Genomic DNA, 19,565 nt, shown 5'->3' with positions numbered 1-19,565 from the left:
CAGGGAGATACGGTACCTGAACGTGTGGCTGAGGAACTGGTGCACGGGGCAGGGATTTAGATTCTTAGATCACTGGGATCTGTTTTGGGGTAAGGGGGAACTGTACAAAAGGGACGGATTGCATCTTAACAGGTGGGGGACCAGCATTCTGGCAGGCAGGTTTGCCACTGATACACGGGTGGTTTTAAACTGAATAAGGGGGGTGGGGCGTTGAATGGGATAGTGGAGGATGGAGTTAAAGGGAAAGGGTTTCTTAAATGTGTGAGCGTAGAGACAGAGGGGTGTAAAATGAGGGTAGAAGCAATAGGTAGCAAGGTGAAAAGTAAAAGTGGCAGGCAGACAAAACCAGGACAAAAATCAGAAAGGGCCACTTTTCAACATAATTGTATAAGGGGTAAGAGTGTTGTAAAAACAAGCCTGAAGGCTTTGTGTCTCAATGCAAGGAGCATTCGTAATAAGGTGGATGAGTTGAATGTGACAATTAGCTATTAATGACTATGATATAGTTGGGATCACGGAGACAGTGGGCGGCGCGGCTCTTGCCAGCAGCGGCCTCTGCAGTCCGTCTGCGTTTTTATTATTTTATGTCTATGTTTTAATGTAGTTTTTGTTATTTTTGTTGGGGCATGTGTGTGGGGGGGGTGGGGGTGGTGTGGGGGGGAGGGGGAAACTTTTTAATCTCTCCCTGCACGGGAGACCCGACATTTTCTTTGTCGGGTCTCCGTTGTAGTTGGGGCTGCAACGAGGAGCGGCCTCCAACAGGAAAACCGGGGACTCCAGTGCCGACACTCACCTCACCGTCGCGGAGCTGGCCGAGTCCAGAGCGGGTGGAGCTGTGGTGGACGCTGCTGCGGCCCGACCCCCGGAGATTCGGTGGCTGCAACTGCGGGTTTGCCGGACGGCACCGGGAGCCCGCGGGTCCCTGGAGGGAGACCGCTTTTCGGGGCTTCCGCAACGGCGACTTCTCCCGCCCGAGTTGCGGGGTTGAAGAGCTCCTGGAGCGGGGCCTTACAGCACCGCCCCGCGCGGCTTGGAATGGCGGCGGGCTGCGAGCGCGCACCGGGGGCTCTAACACCAAGACCCGGTGCGCGAACTTGCATTACCCGGCGTGGTTTAATGGCCACGGGACAATTCGCCATCGCCCGCCGGGGGCTTTGACTTTGACTCTGACATGGGGGGGAGAGTGCAGTGGAGAGAGAAGTTTTTTGGCCTTCCATCACAGCAATGTGATGGATGTTTATGTAAAATATGTTGTGTCTTGGGTCTATTTGTTGTAATGTATGGCTGCAGAAACGGCATTTCGTTTGGACCTCACGGGGTCCAAATGACAATAAATTGAATTGTATTGTATTGTATTGTATTGTACATGGCTCCAGGGTGACCAAGGCTGGGAGTTGAACATCCAGGGATATTCAATATTCAGGAAGGATAGAGAGAAAGGATAAGGAGGTGGGGTAGCGTTGCTGATTAGAGAGGAGATTAACGCAATGGAAAGGAAGGACATTAGTTTGGAGGATGTGGAATTGGTATGGGTAGAGCTGCGAAACACTAAGGGGCAGAAAACGCTGGTGGGTGTTGTGTACAGGCCATCTAACAGTAGTAGTGAAGTTGGAGATGGTATCAAACAGGAAATTAGAAATGCGTGCAACAAAGGCAAAACAGTTATAATGGGTGACTTCAATCTACATACAGATTGGGTGAATCAAATTGGCAGGGGTGCTGAGGAAGAGGATTTCTTGGAATGTATGCGGGATAGTTATCTAAATCAACATGTAGAGGAACCAGCGAGAGAGCAGGCTATTTTAGACTGGGTATTGAGTAATGAGGAAGGGTTAGTTAGCAGTCTTGTTGTACGTGCCCCCTTGGGCAAGAGTGACCATAATATGGTTGAGTTCTTCATTAGGATGGAGAGTGACATTGTTAATTCAGAAACAATGGTTCTGAACTTAAAGAAAGGTAACTTTGAGGGTATGAGACGTGAATTGGCCAAGATTGACTGGCAATTAATTCTAAAAGGGTTGACGGTGGATATGCAATGGAAGACATTTAAAGACTGCATGGATGAACTACAAAAATTGTTCATCCCAGTTTGGCAAAAGAATAAATCAGGGAAGGTAGTGCATCCGTGGATAACAAGGGAAATCAGGGATAGTATCAAAGCGAAGGATGATGCGTACAAATTAGCCAGAAAAAGCAGCATACCGGAGGACTGGGAGAAATTCAGACCAGCAGAGGAGGACAAAGGGCTTAATTAGGAAAGGAAAAATAGATTATGAAAGAAAACTGGCAGGGAACATAAAAACTGACTGCAAAAGCTTTTATAGATATGTGAAAAGAAAGAGATTAGTTAAAACAAATGTAGGTCCCTTGCAGTCAGAAACAGGTGAGTTGATCATGGGGAACAAGGATATGGCGGACCAATTGATAACTACTTTGGTTCCGTCTTCACTAAGGAAGACATAAATAATCTGCCAGAAATAGCAGGGGACCGTGGGTCAAAGGAGTTGGAGGAATTGAGTGAAATCCAGGTTAGCTGGGAAGTGGTTTTGGGTAAATTGAATGGATTAAAGGCCGATAAATCCCCAGGGCCAGATAGGCTGCATCCCAGAGTACTTAAGGAAGCAGCTCCAGAAATAGTGGATGCATTAGTAATAATCTTTCAAAACTCTTTAGATTCTGGAGTAGTTCCTGAGGATTGGCGGGTAGCAAACGTAACCCCACTTTTTAAGAAGGGAGGGAGAGAGAAAACGTGGAATTACAGACCAGTTAGTCTAACATCGGTAGTGGGGAAACTGCTAGAGTCAGTTATTAAAGATGGGATAGCAGCACATTTGGAAAGTGGTGAAATCATTGGACAAAGTCAGCATGGATTTACAAAAGGTAAATCATGTCTGATGAATCTTATAGAATTCTTCGAGGATGTAACTAGTAGCGTGGATAGGGGAGAACCAGTGGATGTGGTGTATCTGGACTTCTAGAAGGCTTTCGACAAGGTCCCACATAAGAGATTAGTATACAAACTTAAAGCACACGGCATTGGGGGTTCAGTATTGATGTGGATAGAGAACTGGCTGGCAGACAGGAAGCAAAGAGTAGGAGTAAACGGGTCCTTTTCACAATGGCAGGCAGTGACTAGTGGGATACTGCAAGGCTCAGTGCTGGGACCCCAGCTATTTACAATATATATTAATGATCTGGATGAGGGAATTGAAGGCAATATCTCCAAGTTTGCGGATGACACTAAGCTGGGGGGCAGGGTTAGCTGTGAGGAGGATGCTAGGAGACTGCAAGGTGACTTGGATAGGCTGGGTGAGTGGGCAAATGTTTGGCTGATGCAGTATAATGTGGATAAATGTGAGGTTATCCATTTTGGTGGCAAAAACAGGAAAGCAGACTATTATCTAAATGGTGGCCGAATAGGAAAAGGGGAGATGCAGCGAGACCTGGGTGTCATGGTACACCAGTCATTGAAAGTAGGCATGCAGGTGCAGCAGGCAGTGAAGAAAGCGAATGGTATGTTAGCTTTCATAGCAAAAGGATTTGAGTATAGGAGCAGGGAGGTTCTACTGCAGTTGTACAGGGTCTTGGTGAGACCACACCTGGAGTATTGCGTACAGTTTTGGTCTCCAAATCTGAGGAAGGACATTATTGCCATAGAGGGAGTGCAGAGAAGGTTCACCAGACTGATTCCTGGGATGTCAGGACTGTCTTATGAAGAAAGACTGGATAGACTTGGTTTATACTCTCTAGAATTTAGGAGGATTGAGAGGGGATCTTATAGAAACTTACAAAATTCTTAAGGGGTTGGACAGGCTAGATGCAGGAAGATTGCTCCCGATGTTGGGGAAGTCCAGGACAAGGGGTCACAGCTTAAGGATAAGGGGGAAATCCTTTAAAACCGAGATGAGAAGAATTTTTTCACACAGAGAGTGGTGAATCTCTGGAACTCTCTGCCACAGAGGGTAGTCGAGGCCAGTTCATTGGCTATATTTAAGAGGGAGTTAGATGTGGCCCTTGTGGCTAAGGGGATCAGAGGGTATGGAGAGAAGGCAGGTACGGGATACTGAGTTGGATGATCAGCCATGATCATATTGAATGGCGGTGCAGGCTCGAAGGGCTGAATGGCCTATTCCTGCACCTAATTTCTATGTTTCTATGTAGTGCATCCGTGGATAACAAGGGAAATCAGGGATAGTATCAAAACAAAAGATGAAGCATTCAAATTAGCCAGAAAAAGCAGCCTACCAGAGGACTGGGAGAAATTCAGAGTCCAGCAGAGGAGGACAAAGGGCTTAATTAGGAAGGGAAAATAGATTATGAAAGAAAACTGGCAGGGAACATAAAAACTGACTGCAAAAGTTTTTATAGATATGTGAAGAGAAAAAGATTAGTTAAAACAAATGTAGGTCCCTTGCAGTCAGAAACAGGTGAGTTGATCATGGGGTACAAGGACATGGCAGACCAATTGAATAACTACTTTGGTTCTGTCTTCACTAAGGAAGACATAAATAATCTGCCTGAAATAGCAGGGGATCGGGGGTCAAATGAGATGGAGGGACTGAGTGAAATCCAGGTTAGCCGGGAAGTGGTGTTAGGTAAATTGAATGGATTAAAGGCCGATAAATCCCCAGGGCCAGATACGCTCCGTCCCAGAGTACTTAAGGAAGTAGCCCCAGAAATAGTGGATGCATTAGTGATAACTTTTCAAAACTCTTTAGATTCTGTAGTAGTTCCTGAGGATTGGAGGGTAGCTAATGTAACCCCACTTTTTAAAAAGGGAGGGAGAGAGAAAACGGGGAATTACAGACCAGTTAGTCTTACATCGGTAGTGGGGAAACTGCTAGTCAGTTATTAAAGATGGGATAGCAGCACATTTGGAAAGTGGTGAAATCATTGGACAAAGTCAGCATGGATTTATGAAAGGTAAATCATGTCTGACGAATCTTATAGAATTTTTCGAGGATGTAACTAGTAGAGTGGATAAGGGAGAACCAGTGGATGTGTTATATCTGGACTTTCAGAAGGCTTTCGACAAGGTCCCACATAAGAGATTAGTATACAAACTTAAAGCACACAGTATTGGGGGTTCAGTATTGATGTGGATAGAGAACTGGCTGGCAGACAGGTAGCAAAGAGTAGGAGTAAACGGGTCCTTTTCACAATGGCAGGCAGTGACTAGTGGGGTACCGCAAGGCTCAGTGCTGGGACCCCAGCTATTTACAATATATATTAATGATTTGGACGAGGGAATTGAATGCAACATCTCCAAGTTTGCGGATGACACAAAGCTGGGGGGCAGTGTTAGCTGTGAGGAGGATGCTAGGAGGCTGCAAGGTGACTTGGATAGGCTGGGTGAGTGGGCAAATGCATGGCAGATGCAGTATAATGTGGATAAATGTGAGGTTATCTACTTTGGTGGCAAATATAGGAAAGTAGACTATTATCTGAATGGTGGTCGATTAGGAAAAGGAGAGATGCAACGAGACCTGGGTGTCATGGTACACTAATCATTGAAAGTAGGCATGTAGGTGCAGCAGGCAGTGAAGAAAGCGAATGGTATGTTAGCATTCATTGCAAAAGGATTTGAGTATAGGAGCAGGGAGCTTCTACTGCAGTTGTACAGGGTCTTGGTGAGACCACACCTGGAGTATTGCGTGCAGTTTTGGTCTCCTAATCTGAGGAAAGACATTCTTGCCGTAGAGGGAGTACAGAGAAGGTTCACCAGACTGATTCCTGGGATGTCAGGACTTTCATATGAAGAAAGACTGGATAGACTTGGCTTGTACTCGCTAGAATTTAGAAGATTGAAGGGGGATCTTATAGAAACTTACAAAATTCTTAAGGGGTTGGACAGGCTAGATGCAGGAAGATTGTTCCCGATGTTGGGGGGAAATCTTTTGGGACCGAGATGAGAAAAAAAATGTTCACACAGAGAGTGGTGAATCTCTGGAATTCTCTGCCACAGAAGGTAGTTGAGGCCAGTTCATTGGCTATATTTAAGAGGGAGTTAGATGTGGCCCTTGTGGCTAAAGGGATCAGGGGGTATGGAGAGAGGGCAGGTACAGGATACTGAGTTGAATGATCAGCCATGATCATATTGAATGGCGGTGCAGGCTCGAAGGGCCGAATGGTCTACGCCTGCACCTATTTTCTATGTTTCTAATTCAGCTGCTGTAAGGAATATTGTATTGTTGAAACCACATATTTGAATGACCTAAAGTGCTGTTAAGAAGCTGTACCAAAGGACAAAATGAAAACCACATCATAGCTGCATGATTCAATGAAATGAAATGAAAATATTCTGACGGCTCTCTAAATTCCATTCTTGAACTTTACTGAAAGGATTATCAAGATGTTAGTCAGCCACTTCTCAATGGAAGTAAGATGTTGGTTACATAATCTGTTAAGAGCTGTTAAATTGCCTATCATATTCCTTACAGTTCTTTCATGCGTCAGTTCAATTGCATGTGCTATTAATGGCTTATGGAGTGGGATTGTTGGAAGCGGAGTAAGTAACTAATTCTGGCTTTCTCTTTCCTTTTTTATGGCTATAATTAAAGAATTAAGAAAGATGGATAAAGGAAGCAAGAGAAAAAGATATCTTAAAAATGGTATGTTTCCTTAATTTATGTCAAAAATGATTTATTCCTTCATTCCTTTTGTACATGTATATTTAATACACATAAACTTAAATTTTAACCACAAACATACAGTTCACTGAGACAGACAGACATGAACACACACAGTTGATCTAAAAGCTGACATGATGCTTATGTTTTTGAGGCCCATTGCTGTTTTTGGCCTTGCTTTAAATTAATTTATCCAATGTGTATACCAAGACAAATACTGAGGTGGGCCTTTCTGAGGGAACTATCTGTAAACGGTGGTCTCCAGAGTTCTATGCATTCCCAGCTTTTGGCTTATAACATTGGAACATGTTTCCAAGGGAGAATAATGTTTACTATGAAAACAGAAGTGTTTTGTCTTTCTGCTTTGATTGATAGTTGTTGGTACTGTAGAACTTTGCATCACTGAAGGACGCCATTCCACTTATAATTTCTGTGCTGCCTCAATACTCTTGCAATCCGGGATAAAATCAAGTGTCAAACTTCTCTGAATAAATATTCTTCTTTTCAATTATTTATCCGATTTATTGTTTAAATTTGCATTCACATTTCACTCAACTACGATTATGCCCCTACCAAAACTAATGACCATTTTAATGAAAACTCGCCACAAACTCCTAACTAGAATAACATTTCTAATCTATCAAAGTATAATGTGACTTTGCATTCTGGATGGCGACTTGAAATTTATAGAAATCTCCTTATATAAATAAGCTTAATTTCTGCTTTAAGTCCTCATCAAAGCAGTTTGTCAATTAGTGAAGGAGTTTTAGACTTGATCCTCTTATTCTGTGAATGCCAGTGAAAGGTGAATGGATTTTTAAAACTGATCCATGATTAATTGTTACTAGGGAATCAGGAAGGCCAAGAATACTCCCCAGGAGTACTTGTATTTTGATCCTCCTTCGTCTAAAATTATTGCTTTGCATTAGTGCATGCCCCACGGAACCTTTGTGCATCTGAATGGTTTAAAATGCTCCTGAGGGGAGAAGGTGACAAGAGGCAATGGATGCAAAAATGATTCTATTTTCCAAGGAAATAGTGTAACTTTTTACAAAATTAATGTATAAAACATAATGAGATTGAAATTCCATTGGGAGTCCTCCATGGTACTGCATTCTTTGTGTATTAGTGTATCATTAAACAGATGCGCTGATTTCTGAATCAACATCTTCCAATCTAATTCAATATTATCAATGGTTGCCAAGTGTTAATTGAGACAAATTTTAATGCCGAGTGTTAAAACTCTTTTTCTGCTCAACAGCATAAATAATATGTTGCAACATTTGATTTACAAGTCTTTTTATGCCAATTATTTGCACATGAATGTAACTCACTCGGTATAATCTGGAACTTTTCCATTTTAATATTCCTCCTAAGAAGTGGAGTTAACAAAACTGGTGGACAATTTGAGCTTTTATATAGGTTTGGAATTCTTTGTGAATAGTTCAGGTTTTAGTAATATGATTTTGTCAGCTATCAATATTCTAACAGAAGCTAACTAAAAAGGCAATACGGGGAGAAAAGATGAGGTACGAAGGTAAGCTAGCCAAGAATATAAAGGAGGATAGTAAAAGCTTCTTTAGGTAAGTGAAGAGGAAAAAAGTAGTTAAGACCAAAGTTGGACCCTTGAAGACTGAAAAGTGTGAATTTATTATGGGGAACAAGGAAATGGCAGATGAATTGAACAGGTACTTTGGATCCATCTTCACTAAGGAGAACACAAACTACTAGTGGCCTGAGGATCTAGGGTTGCGGAGGAACTGAAGGATATTCACATTAGGCAGGAAATGGTGTTGGGTAGACTTGATGGGACTGAAGGCTGATAAACCCCAGGGCCAGGTGGTCTGCATCCAGGGTACTTAAGGAAGTGGCTCTGGAAATTGTGGATGCATTGGTGATCATTTTCCAATGTTCTATAGATTCAGGATCAGTTCCTGTGGATCGGAGGGTATCAATTGTTATCCCACTCTTTAAGAAGGGTGGCAGAGAGAAAAAACGGGGAATTATAGACCAGATAGCCTGACATTGGTTGTGGGGAAAATGCTGGAGTCAATAATAAAAGATGAAATAGCGGCACATTTGGATAACAGTTGCAGGATCGGTCTGAGTCAGCATGGATTTACGAAGGGGAAATCATGGTTGACTAATCTTCAGGAATTTTTTTAGACGTAACCAAGATAATGGACAAACGAGAGCCAGTGGATGTAGTGTACCTGGACTTTCAGAAAGCATTTGATAAGGTCCCACACAGGAGATTAGTGGGCAAAATTAGAGCACATGGTATTGGGGGTAGGGTGCAGACATGGATACAAAATTGGTTGGCAGACAGGAAACAAAGGGTAGGAATTGTCCCTGTACCCAAAAAGGCAAGGATTACTTGTCTTAATGACTACATGCCTGTCACACTGACCTCTGTAGTCATGAAGACCCTTGAAAGGCTTGTGCTGGCCAAGCTGAAAATATCACGATCCCCCTGCTGGACCCTCTGCAGTTTGCATATCGGGCCAATAGATCTGTGGATGATGCAGTCAACCTGGGTCTGCACTTCATCCTACAGCACCTGGACCTACAGGGGACCTATGCGAGGATCCTGTTTGTTGATTTTAGCTCTGCATTCAACACCATTGTGCTAGAGCTACTACACTCCAAACTTTCCGAGTTGACTGTGCCTGAACCCCTCTGTCGGTGGATCACCAGCTTCCTGACAGACACGAAGCAGCATGTGAGGCTGGGAAAGCACATCTCGGACCCACAAATACTCAGCATAGGAGCACCGCAAGGCTGCGTACTCTCTCCTCTCCTCTACTCTCTCTACACTATGTAAGGTGTCCTTGAGATTTTGTATGAAAGGCGCCCATTAAATATAAAATTTATTATTATTATTACACCAACGACTGCACCTCCACAGACACCTCTGTCAAGCTTCTCAAGTTTGCGGATGACACAACCCTGATTAGACTGATCCAAGATGGGGAGGAATCCGCCTACAGACAGGAAGTGCCACAGCTGGCATCCTGGTGCCATCGCAACAACCTGAAGCTCAATGCTCTTAAGACAGTGGAATTGATTGTAGACTTTAGAAGAGCTCCCCCTCCCCTCACTCCACTCACCATCAACAACACCACAGTCACATCTGTGGAGTCTTTTAATTTCCTGGGAACCATTATCTCCAAGGACCTTAAGTGGGGGGCTACCATTGACTCCACAGTCAAAAAGGTACAACAGGGGATGTACTTCCTACGGCAGATGAGGAAGCACAATCTGCCACAGGCAATGATGGTCCAATTCTACACGGCCATCGTAGAGTCTGTTCTCACCTTCTCCATCATGGTCTAGTTTGGCTCAGCCACCAAGCACGACACCTGGAGGCTGCAGTGAATCGTCCAATCAGCAGAGAAGGTTATTGGCTGCAACCTTCCCTCCATTGATGAACTGTACATTGCACGGGCCAGGAAGCGAGCGGGCAAGATCATCTCCAACCCCTCTCACCCTGGCCACAAACTTTTTGAATCACTTCCCTCTGGAAGGCGACTCCGGACTGTCAAAGCTGCCACAGCCAGACATAAAAACAGTTTTTATCCGCGAGTAGTTGCTCTACTCAACAGCCAAAAATCTGTAGCCTCCCTTTGATCTGGTATTTTGTTGGTTCACGTGCTTGATCAATGGTGTTTTATCATTAGTTTTATTATTATTAATGTTTAGTGTTTTCTGAATCATTCGTAACTGTCACTGTATGTCATGTTGTTACTTGTGGGCGGAGCACCAAGGCAAATTCCTTGTATGTGTTTACTTGGCCAATAAACTTACTTACTTACTTAACGGGTCCCTTTCAGAATGGCAGGCTGTGACTAGTGAGGTATCGTAAGGCTCGGTGCTGGGACCGCAGCTATTAACAATATTAATGATTTGGATGAAGGGATTAAAAGTAACATTAGCAAATTTGCAGATGAAACAAAGCTGGGTGGCAGTGTGAACTGTGAGGCGGATGCTATGAGGATGCAGGGTGACTGGGACAGCTTGGGTGAGTGGGCAGATGCATGGCAGATGCAGTTTAATGTGGATAAATGTGAGGTTATCTACTTTGGTGGCAAAAACAGGAAGGCAGATTATGATTTAAATTGAGTCGTTAGGAAAAGGGTAAGTACAACGGGATCTGGGGGTCCTTGTTCATCAGTCACTGAAAGTAAGCATGCAGGTACAGCAGGCAGTGAAGAAAACGAATGGCATGTTGGCCTTTACTACAAGGAGTCGAGTGTAGGAGTAAAGAGGTCCTTCTGCAGTTGTACAGCCCCCTAGTGAGACCACATCTGGAGTATTGTGTGCAGTTTTGGTCTCCAAACTTGAGGAAGGACATTCTTGCTATTGAGGGAGGGCAGGGTAGGTTCACGAGGTTAATTCCCGGGATGGCGGGACTGTCATATTGATATATTGGAGCGGCTGGGCTTGTACACTCTGGAAATTAGAAGGATGAGAGGGTATCTTATTGAAACATATAAGATTATTAAGGGTTTGGAAATGCCAGAGGCAGGAAACATTTTCCCGATGTTGGGGAAGTCCAGAACCAGGGGCCACAGTTTAAGAATAAGCGGTAAGCCATTTAGAACGGAGATGAGGAAAACCTTTTTCACTCAGAGGGCAGTGAAGGCTGGTTCTCTGGATGCTTTCAAGAGATAGTTAGGTAGAGCTCTTAGGGATAGCGGAGTTAAGGGATATGGAGAGAAGGCAGGAACGGGGTACTGATTGTGGATGATCAGCCATGATCACATTGAATGGTGGTGCTGGCTTGTAGGGCCGAATGGCCTACTCCTGCACTTATTCACTATTGTCTATTGTCTAAAGTTTTACCAGTCAAGAAGCACCTAATCATAGTTGTTAATAACATTAGGTCTGTTAACTCCAGTGGGTGTGTAAATGATCTGGTTAATTTTGGGTGTAGACAGACCCCTCAGATACTTTTTTGGAAATATGAATACCAGGAATGAAATTCCATGCCCACAATCAAATGGATACTTTATTTAAAAAAATTCTACCTTGCAGGAAACTTTAATTATGAATGCCAAAGACACTGGATTTTACAGTGTGAGATTTGTAAATAAGTATCTTTAGTTTAATCTGCAATATTTTAGTTATGCATACAAAATGCAGGAAAACCCTTGAGCTCATTTTGTCATCTGATAAAATAATTATCAAGCAACTATCTCGTTGTGGTTCCAAGCTGCGGTTCCAAGTCACATTGTTATTCTGGAAGGATATTTAGCTTGGGGTAATATAAATTGCTTTCCGTGCTGACTCCTACTTCCACAATGTCCATTATTAAACATATCTCGGCATGGTTGATGTTCTTCATAAAAATGATTTAACAGGGGGAAGATATTTATTTGTTTATTCCATCTTTTAGAAACAATAGAATCCCTAAGTTGTAATTGTTGGCATGAAGCTATTTTGAACATTGCATGATGTGGCAGCTCGCCAAAGGTTGAAAGACTAAAGCATCTGTTTCTAATCAACGCTTCCTGGATCAGTAACATACTCACATGAGGAAAACAGTGACAATTCTTGTAACTGTCCAGCATTGCACAGTCACTGAGGGTGAAATATGACTTGGGACGAGATGCAAAAGAGATGGTTTTAAATCTACTAGCAAATATAGACCTCACCTGACATCCAACCCAATGAAAATCGAGTAAATGAGATATCATACGGGGCAGTAGATGTGATGGCAACAATTTTCATCCTTACCAAAAGTAAAGTTGACCCAAACAGATAAATATTTAAAATAGTACTACATGTGACAGTTGTTACTTTGCAAGATTACGTTGCATTTAGATGATGCTAGAATCACTCATAATGCAACATTATTAATATATTTATTAATATACTTGTAACAGAATGTCTAGGCTTGGATATGTATTTGCTATTCTAACTCCATTGCATGTATTGAGGACGATAGCTTTATTACTAGTAACTGGAGAAGTTGTTTTTAAAAAGTAGAAAGTGCTGCTCGTGTCATAGATTAAAAGATGAAAATGCTAAAGAATGTTAAAGCTATAAACATTATACTCAAATTTTTGAGTAATTCATGGAATGAGAATCGGTGAGCTAGCAAAGGGCAACTGATGGCATTACACTTGCATTCCTTTAACATGTCATTGCATCAATATTATGTCTGAATATTATCTTCTACAAATATAAACCATAATGAATGTCTGATAGTAGCAATTTGATTAATCAAATATATACCTGCTTAATGAGGAGGCTGTAGGGCAGTCAATAATTAAACGGGGATCAACAATTTAGATAAAACTAGACAGGAATTTTGTTTAGAAGTGCCAGATTTAAAAAAAAAATCTGAACCAGAGATTATACTCAACCCATGCACAAGTATTAACAGTTTAATGAGAGGAACACATAACTGAACACGTGGTTAGGGAAACAATGGTGCCATTTCATGACAAGTCATTTTGGAAAGAGCTTCATATGGATAATACAATATAATGTTGAATAGCAAGCAAGAGGTCAGGTATGGAATAGTTGGGAGTGGGAGAAGATTTATTCTCAGATATCTAAATCAAGACCTAACCTAATTTTTCCAGTTTAAATATTTTAGTTTAGTTTAAAGATACTACACAGAAACAGGCCCTTTGGCCCATTGAGTGCACGCCGATTAGCGATTATCCCATGCACTAACACTATCCTACAAGTTAGCGACAACTTACAATTTTACCCAAGTTAATTAACCTACAAACCTGTCAAAGAGGACTCGCTCGAACTTCTACAGAACTTCTACAGTAGAGAGCATGCTGACTGGTTGCATCGTAGCTTGGTTCGGCAACTTGAGCGTCCAGGAGCGGAAAATAATGCAGAAAGTTGTGACCACTACCCGGTCCATCATCGGCTCTGACACTCCCCACCATCGAAGGGATCTATCGCATTTGCTGCCTTAAAAAGGCTGCCAACATCATCAAGGACCCACACCACCCTGTTGTGCTGCAGCAAGTAAGAATTTCATTGTCCTATCTGGGACACATGACAATAAAACTCTTTTGACTCTTGACTTTTGATCTTTGCAACATGCACGATGAAGGGGAGATGTGGTCGAGAGCCCAAATCAACAGGAAAATCAAGATATCTCAAAGGAACTAGAGTAAAAAGTCTTGTCACAGTAGATATGGTGGAGGGGACGAGGGAATGGAATGAAATCCGAACAGGAAACATTGTGCGTCCTATAAGAATACACCCCCGCACTCACAACTTTGCATTTTCTGGGGATGAACTCGAATTGCGGATCTAATCACAGGGCTTAAAAAAAAAGAGCTTCACATTTGCAGAATGGCGATTAGACCTGAACAGAAAGCAAATTTGCCATACATGCAGTGAAACAAGGACTTTTAAAGCTGGAATTGTGAAAACTTTGCCGGCATTTGAAAATAAGTTATCGTACGAATGTTAAGAATTAATATCTGGAAGAGAAGATAAATGATTATATGCTGCAAATAAACAATTAACTCTATAAAAGCTAAACAGAAGTCTCTTAAAGTAATTAGAAATAAAGCAAGTAGACATGGTGAATCCATGTTACAAAATGTGCTGAATAATTCGTATGGAATTATTTTTTTAACGATGAGAAGATACTGAAATCAACATAGGATGTTGGTGCTAATTGAAGTTAGGAAGGATGAAGATTTGATGAAGAAGTGCTGAGAGGGAAGAAAGTCAGAGCAAGGCTTGGAAGAGAAGGGTTTTAAAGATAGTGCAGAAGTCCTATGTGAGCATTCACTTCTCTAACATGTATACCATGTCAGGTACTGTTGGGAGGGATGAATTCCCAGAGGACACCATGCGTAATAGCCTAGTTCATTGCACCAAGATAGGTGTTGCTGTGCAGAAGGGGAGGAGATTAAGGAACAGGACTGGGAGGGTGATAGTTAGAGGGTATTCTATTTTAAGGTTTCCATCATGGACCCAAGTTTTTCTCAAAGCTGCATTGTTTGTACAATCATCTACAGTGTGATGGTAAGAAGCTTATTCATGGATGAACAAAGATCCTGAAGGGAATTTTGAAGAGTGTTGGTGATTTTATACACCAAGAGATCTTGATGAATAATAAGTATGGTGGGAAAGTGGAGGGAAACATTATTCCCTAACCTATTCATTGTGTGCTTAAGTGAATGAGGCATGGTCAAATTGCTGGTCATTAGTAAGCAGTATTGGCAGCCTCTGTGTGCCCCTTGGAACATTCTCAGAAACTAAGTTAGGCAGTATTTTATTGGGGAGTGAGAGGCATTTAGAGCAAGAGACACATTTGTGGCAGAGAAACTAGAACAGAGCTCGCAATTTCTTTATGATATTAGATTCTGCGATCTGCAGCACAGAATGAACAGCCAGAGACTTGATTAATTGACATGGGAAAAAAAAAATCAACAATTCTTCTTTAAGGGTGATAAGCTATGTTTACTGCAAATGAAAACATAAAAATATGCTTTCACTGAAGGGAAGATAATAATGAATTGGTATGATAAATGGCTTAATATCCTGGTTTCTGAATTATATTATATAGTAACACGTCTGCTCTGAGAAGACTCTGGCATCTATCCATATAACTAAAAGTCTCATCTCGCCCACTTCCTGCCTGCTCTGTATATTGATTTTAGAAAAAACGCTACCAAATATCGCTATGATTTTTGGCCACCTTACTCACAGTCCTCCTCCGCTGAGGCAGGCCACAAGGATTTTTCCGATCGATGAGAAATAAAAAAATTATGAGTGTTTAAAAAATCTTGAGATCAGCTGATTGGCCCCCTCGCCTGTCAATCACCACGATGAAGGTAACCTCCCTTTGCGGTGGGGGGGGGGGGGGGGGGTGGGGGGGGGGACAGGACTATAAAACCCCGGATGCCTGGATGTGTCAGTCATTCTGGAAGATCATGAGGGAGAGTCCACAACTATGATTTTAAGCTGTGAATCAACTGAACTGTGAGTCTGCTATGTACTTGCAATAAATGATTTGTTAGCCCTTAATGACAATGCAATGAGTTGTTTGGCCTACCCTGCCTGTGCCTGAAACTGCAATGCAAAATTGGAAATGAAGTGACAATGCAATGAGTTGTTTGGCCTGCCCTGCCGCCTGTGCTTGAAACTGCAATGCAAAATTGGAAATTAAGTGACAATGCAATGAGTTGTTTGGCCTGCCTTGCCTGTGCTTGAAACTGCAATGCAAAATAGGAAATTAAGTGACAATGCAATGAGTAGAAATGCTTTGTTAGGTCCGACTGTGTTTGGAAGGAATAAATGCTTTGTTAGGTCCGACTGTGTTTGGAAGGAATAAATGCTTTGTTAGGTCCGACTGTGTTTGGAAGGAATAAATGCTTGTTAGGTCCGACTGCTTGGAAGGAATAAATGCTTTGTTAGGTCCGAAGGTGTTTAGTCCAAAGGTCCTGCTAATTCCGTGACTTCCGCTTAGTGGACAGGTCGCGCTAATTGCGTAATTTCTGGTGAGTGCAGAGGTCACGCTGATTGCGTAATTTCTGCGGAAGTGCCGCTGACTGCGGAATCCGTAGATTCAAGAAAGTTTACTGTCATATATATGGTGTGTGTGTGTGTGTGTGTGTGTGTGTGTGTATGTGTGTGTGTGTGTGTGTGTGTGTGCACGTGTGCGTGCGTGCGCGCGTACGTGTTTACGTGTGCGTGTGCGTGTGCGCGTGCGTGTGTGTGTGTGTGTGTGTGTATTTGGTGGCCTGCACTCTGCTTGAAATGGTATGAAATTGAATTTGGTGGCCTGCACTCTGCTTGAAATGCTATGAAATCCACTTTGGTAGCAAAAACAGGTAGCAAAAACTGGAAGACAGATTACTATCTAAATGGTGTCAAGTTGGGAAAAGGGGAAGTACAATGGGATCTGGGGATCCTTGTACATCAGTCTATGAAAGTAAGCATGCAGGTACAGCAGGCAGTGAGGAAAGCGAATGGCATGTTGGCCTTTATAACAAGAGGAATCGAATATAGGAGCAAAGAGGTCCTTCTGCAGTTGTACATAGCCCTAGTGAGACCACACCTGGAGGATTGTGTGCAGTTTTGGTCCCTTAATTTGAGGAAGGACATTCTTGCTATTGAGGGAGTGAAGCGTAGGTTTACAAGGTTAATTCCCGGGATGGCGGGACTGTCAATGCTGAGAGAATGGAGCAGCTGGGCTTGTACACTCTGGAGTTTAGAAGGATGAGAGGATATCTCATTGAAACATATAAGATTGTTAAGGGTTTGGACACGCTAGAGGCAGGAAACATGTTCCCGATGTTGGGGGAGACCAGAACCAGGGGCCACAGTTTAAGAATAAGGAGTAAGCCATTTAGAACGGCGATGAGGAAACACTTTTTCCTCACAGAGAGTGGTGAGTCTGTAGAATTCTCTGCCTCAGAGGGCGGTGGAGGCAGGTTCTCTGGATGCTTTCAAGAGAGAATTAGATAGGGCTCTTAAAAATAGCAGAGTCAGAGGATATGAGGAGAAGGCAGGAACTGATTGTGGATGATCAGCCATGATCACATTGAATGGCGGTGCTGGCTCGAAGGGCCGAATGGCCTACTCCTGCACCTATTGTCTATTGTCTATCTGTCTATAAATTGAATTTGGTGGCCTGCACTCTGCTTGAAATGCTATGAATTTGAATTTGGTGGCCTGTACACTGTTTGAAATGGAATTTCAACGAATAGCCGTGAGTGAACTGCCAGCCCACCAGGCCTGAGTAAGTGATCTGCCAGCCCACCAGCCCTGAGTGACTGAGCTGCCAGCCCACCAGCCCTGAGTGTCTGAGCTGCCAGCCCACCAGCCCTGAGTGACTGAGCTGCCAGCCCACCAGCCCTGAGTGACTGAGCTTCCAGCCCCACCAGCCCTGAGTGACTGAGCTGCCAGCCCACCAGGCCTGAGCGACTGAGCTGCCAGCCCACCAGGCCTGAGTGACTGAGCTGCCAGCCCAAGAATCCATTTGGCCCACATTGTCCATACTAGCCCTATGGAAACCAGTCACTTCGGTCCACAACACCAATACTAGCGCTCCAGAAAGCCCCCGCCCCTCCCCCCCACTGTCCACCAATATTGGAATTGGTGGAGAGGTGGAATATTACGTTGGGGGAGCAGCCCTCCCGTGTGAACATTAGTCTAGTTGGGATTATTTGTGAAAGAAAAGAAACCTGTTCAAAGTAAATTCAGAATTTCTGATAGCCTATTTGGATTATTTAAAGAGTAACACAATTAATTGAGTGGAATTTAATGAAATCAGGGAGAAAATAGGTACAAATACTTTGCAGATTTGATCTGGAGAAGCTAAAAAAATGGATGAATTGAGAAATGTACTTTGCGCCTCAAGGAACAGAATTACAAACTGATCAAATAGTATGGCCAAATTCCTACATTCTCATGGGTGACCACCACTCTGCAATGAACACATTTAAACTTGAGTGTCAGAACCAATTATTTACCTGTGAGCACTACTTCAGAATTTCTGCCACAGTGCCAAGGCAAGATAGAGTTGGCAAAGGTTATCTATAGTAAGATTTCACTGCTCTCATTGCCACTGCTGTCAATTTTTGGAAGTTGAGTTGCAACAGTGGATGAATGTTTTTTTTTTGTCCTTGACATCTTTTACTTTCTTTGTAAAGGATAACATCATGTCAAACTAGAGGTCATTATCAAATGCTTCTGGGATTGAGGATTCCCAGTTAATGACAATGCTAATGATTGTAAGAAAGCTCATTGTACTCAGCAATATGATTTATTGAAGGAAGTGTGAATAAACTTCTGTTTACCTTTTTCTATACTATTATTAAAACTCTCATCTTGACCACTTCCGGTCTGCGTTGTAATTAAATTTGCGCAAAAACAATCCCCCATAGCGCTACGATTATTTGCCACCTTACTCACCATTCTCCTCTGCTGCAAGTCAAATAAGTTTTGTTCAGATCGGTGAAACAATACAAAAGTTGTGATTATTTAAAAATCGCCCCTTCTGGAACCCGCTGTCAATAACGCGGTGAGGAGAATATAAAGCCGAAGGGGCGCAGTGCGTTGTGCAGCCCGTGCAGTCCGTGCAGCCGCGAACAGCGCTCAGCCCATGCAGAGCGTGCAGCCGCAGGGAGTGCAGCCCGCAGGGAGAACGCAGCCTGTGGACTGCTTCTGCGGCGACCAGCACGACCATCCGGAAGCTATTGAGTTGAACCGGAAGCCTCTGGGTGAAGACGGAGTGGGACCAGGATCTGCTGCGTGAGGCTGAAAGCTGAAGGTGCACCGTGAGCACAGTGCGAGCTGCGTCTGCTGCGAGAACATGAGGAAGCTACATTTTTTCCCCGATAATATTTTGTTCCTATATGGCCATTTTCCTGCTTATCAATTTCCAAAGTAGCTTTTAAGTGGTGTCCAGTTCCTGATCAAAATAGTGTTTTAATCAAAAGAGCCCACATAATACAAATAGTATTCATCAATTGCGTTACATCAAATTTGTGTTATGGAGAGATGTTACAGCTGAACTATTGTCATAGAGTGATACAGCGTGGAAACAAGCCCTTCAGCCCAACTTGCCTACACCGGCCAACATGTCCCAGCTACACTCGTCCCACCTGCCTATGTTTGGTCTATATCCCTGCAAACTTGTCCAATCCATGTACCTGTCTAACTGTTTCTTAAATGTTGGGATAGTCCCAGCCTCATCTACCTCCTCTGGCAGCTTGTTCCATACACCCACCACCCTTTGTGTGAAAAAGTTATCCTTCAGATTCCTATTAAATCTTTATCCCTTCACCTTGAACCTATGTCCACTGGTCCTCAATTCCCCTACTCTGGGCAAGAGATTCTGTGCATCTACCCAATTTATACCTCTCGTGATTTTATACATTCATTGATTTATATAATGGGATTTCTGTGGAAGAAACTGAAATTCATGAGTCCAAATTA

This window comes from Amblyraja radiata, chromosome 4 (genome assembly GCF_010909765.2).
Source record: "Amblyraja radiata isolate CabotCenter1 chromosome 4, sAmbRad1.1.pri, whole genome shotgun sequence".
NCBI classification, from domain to species: domain Eukaryota; kingdom Metazoa; phylum Chordata; class Chondrichthyes; order Rajiformes; family Rajidae; genus Amblyraja; species Amblyraja radiata.
The sequence above is the reverse complement of the archived record's forward strand: the minus strand, read 5'-3'. Positions refer to the sequence as shown.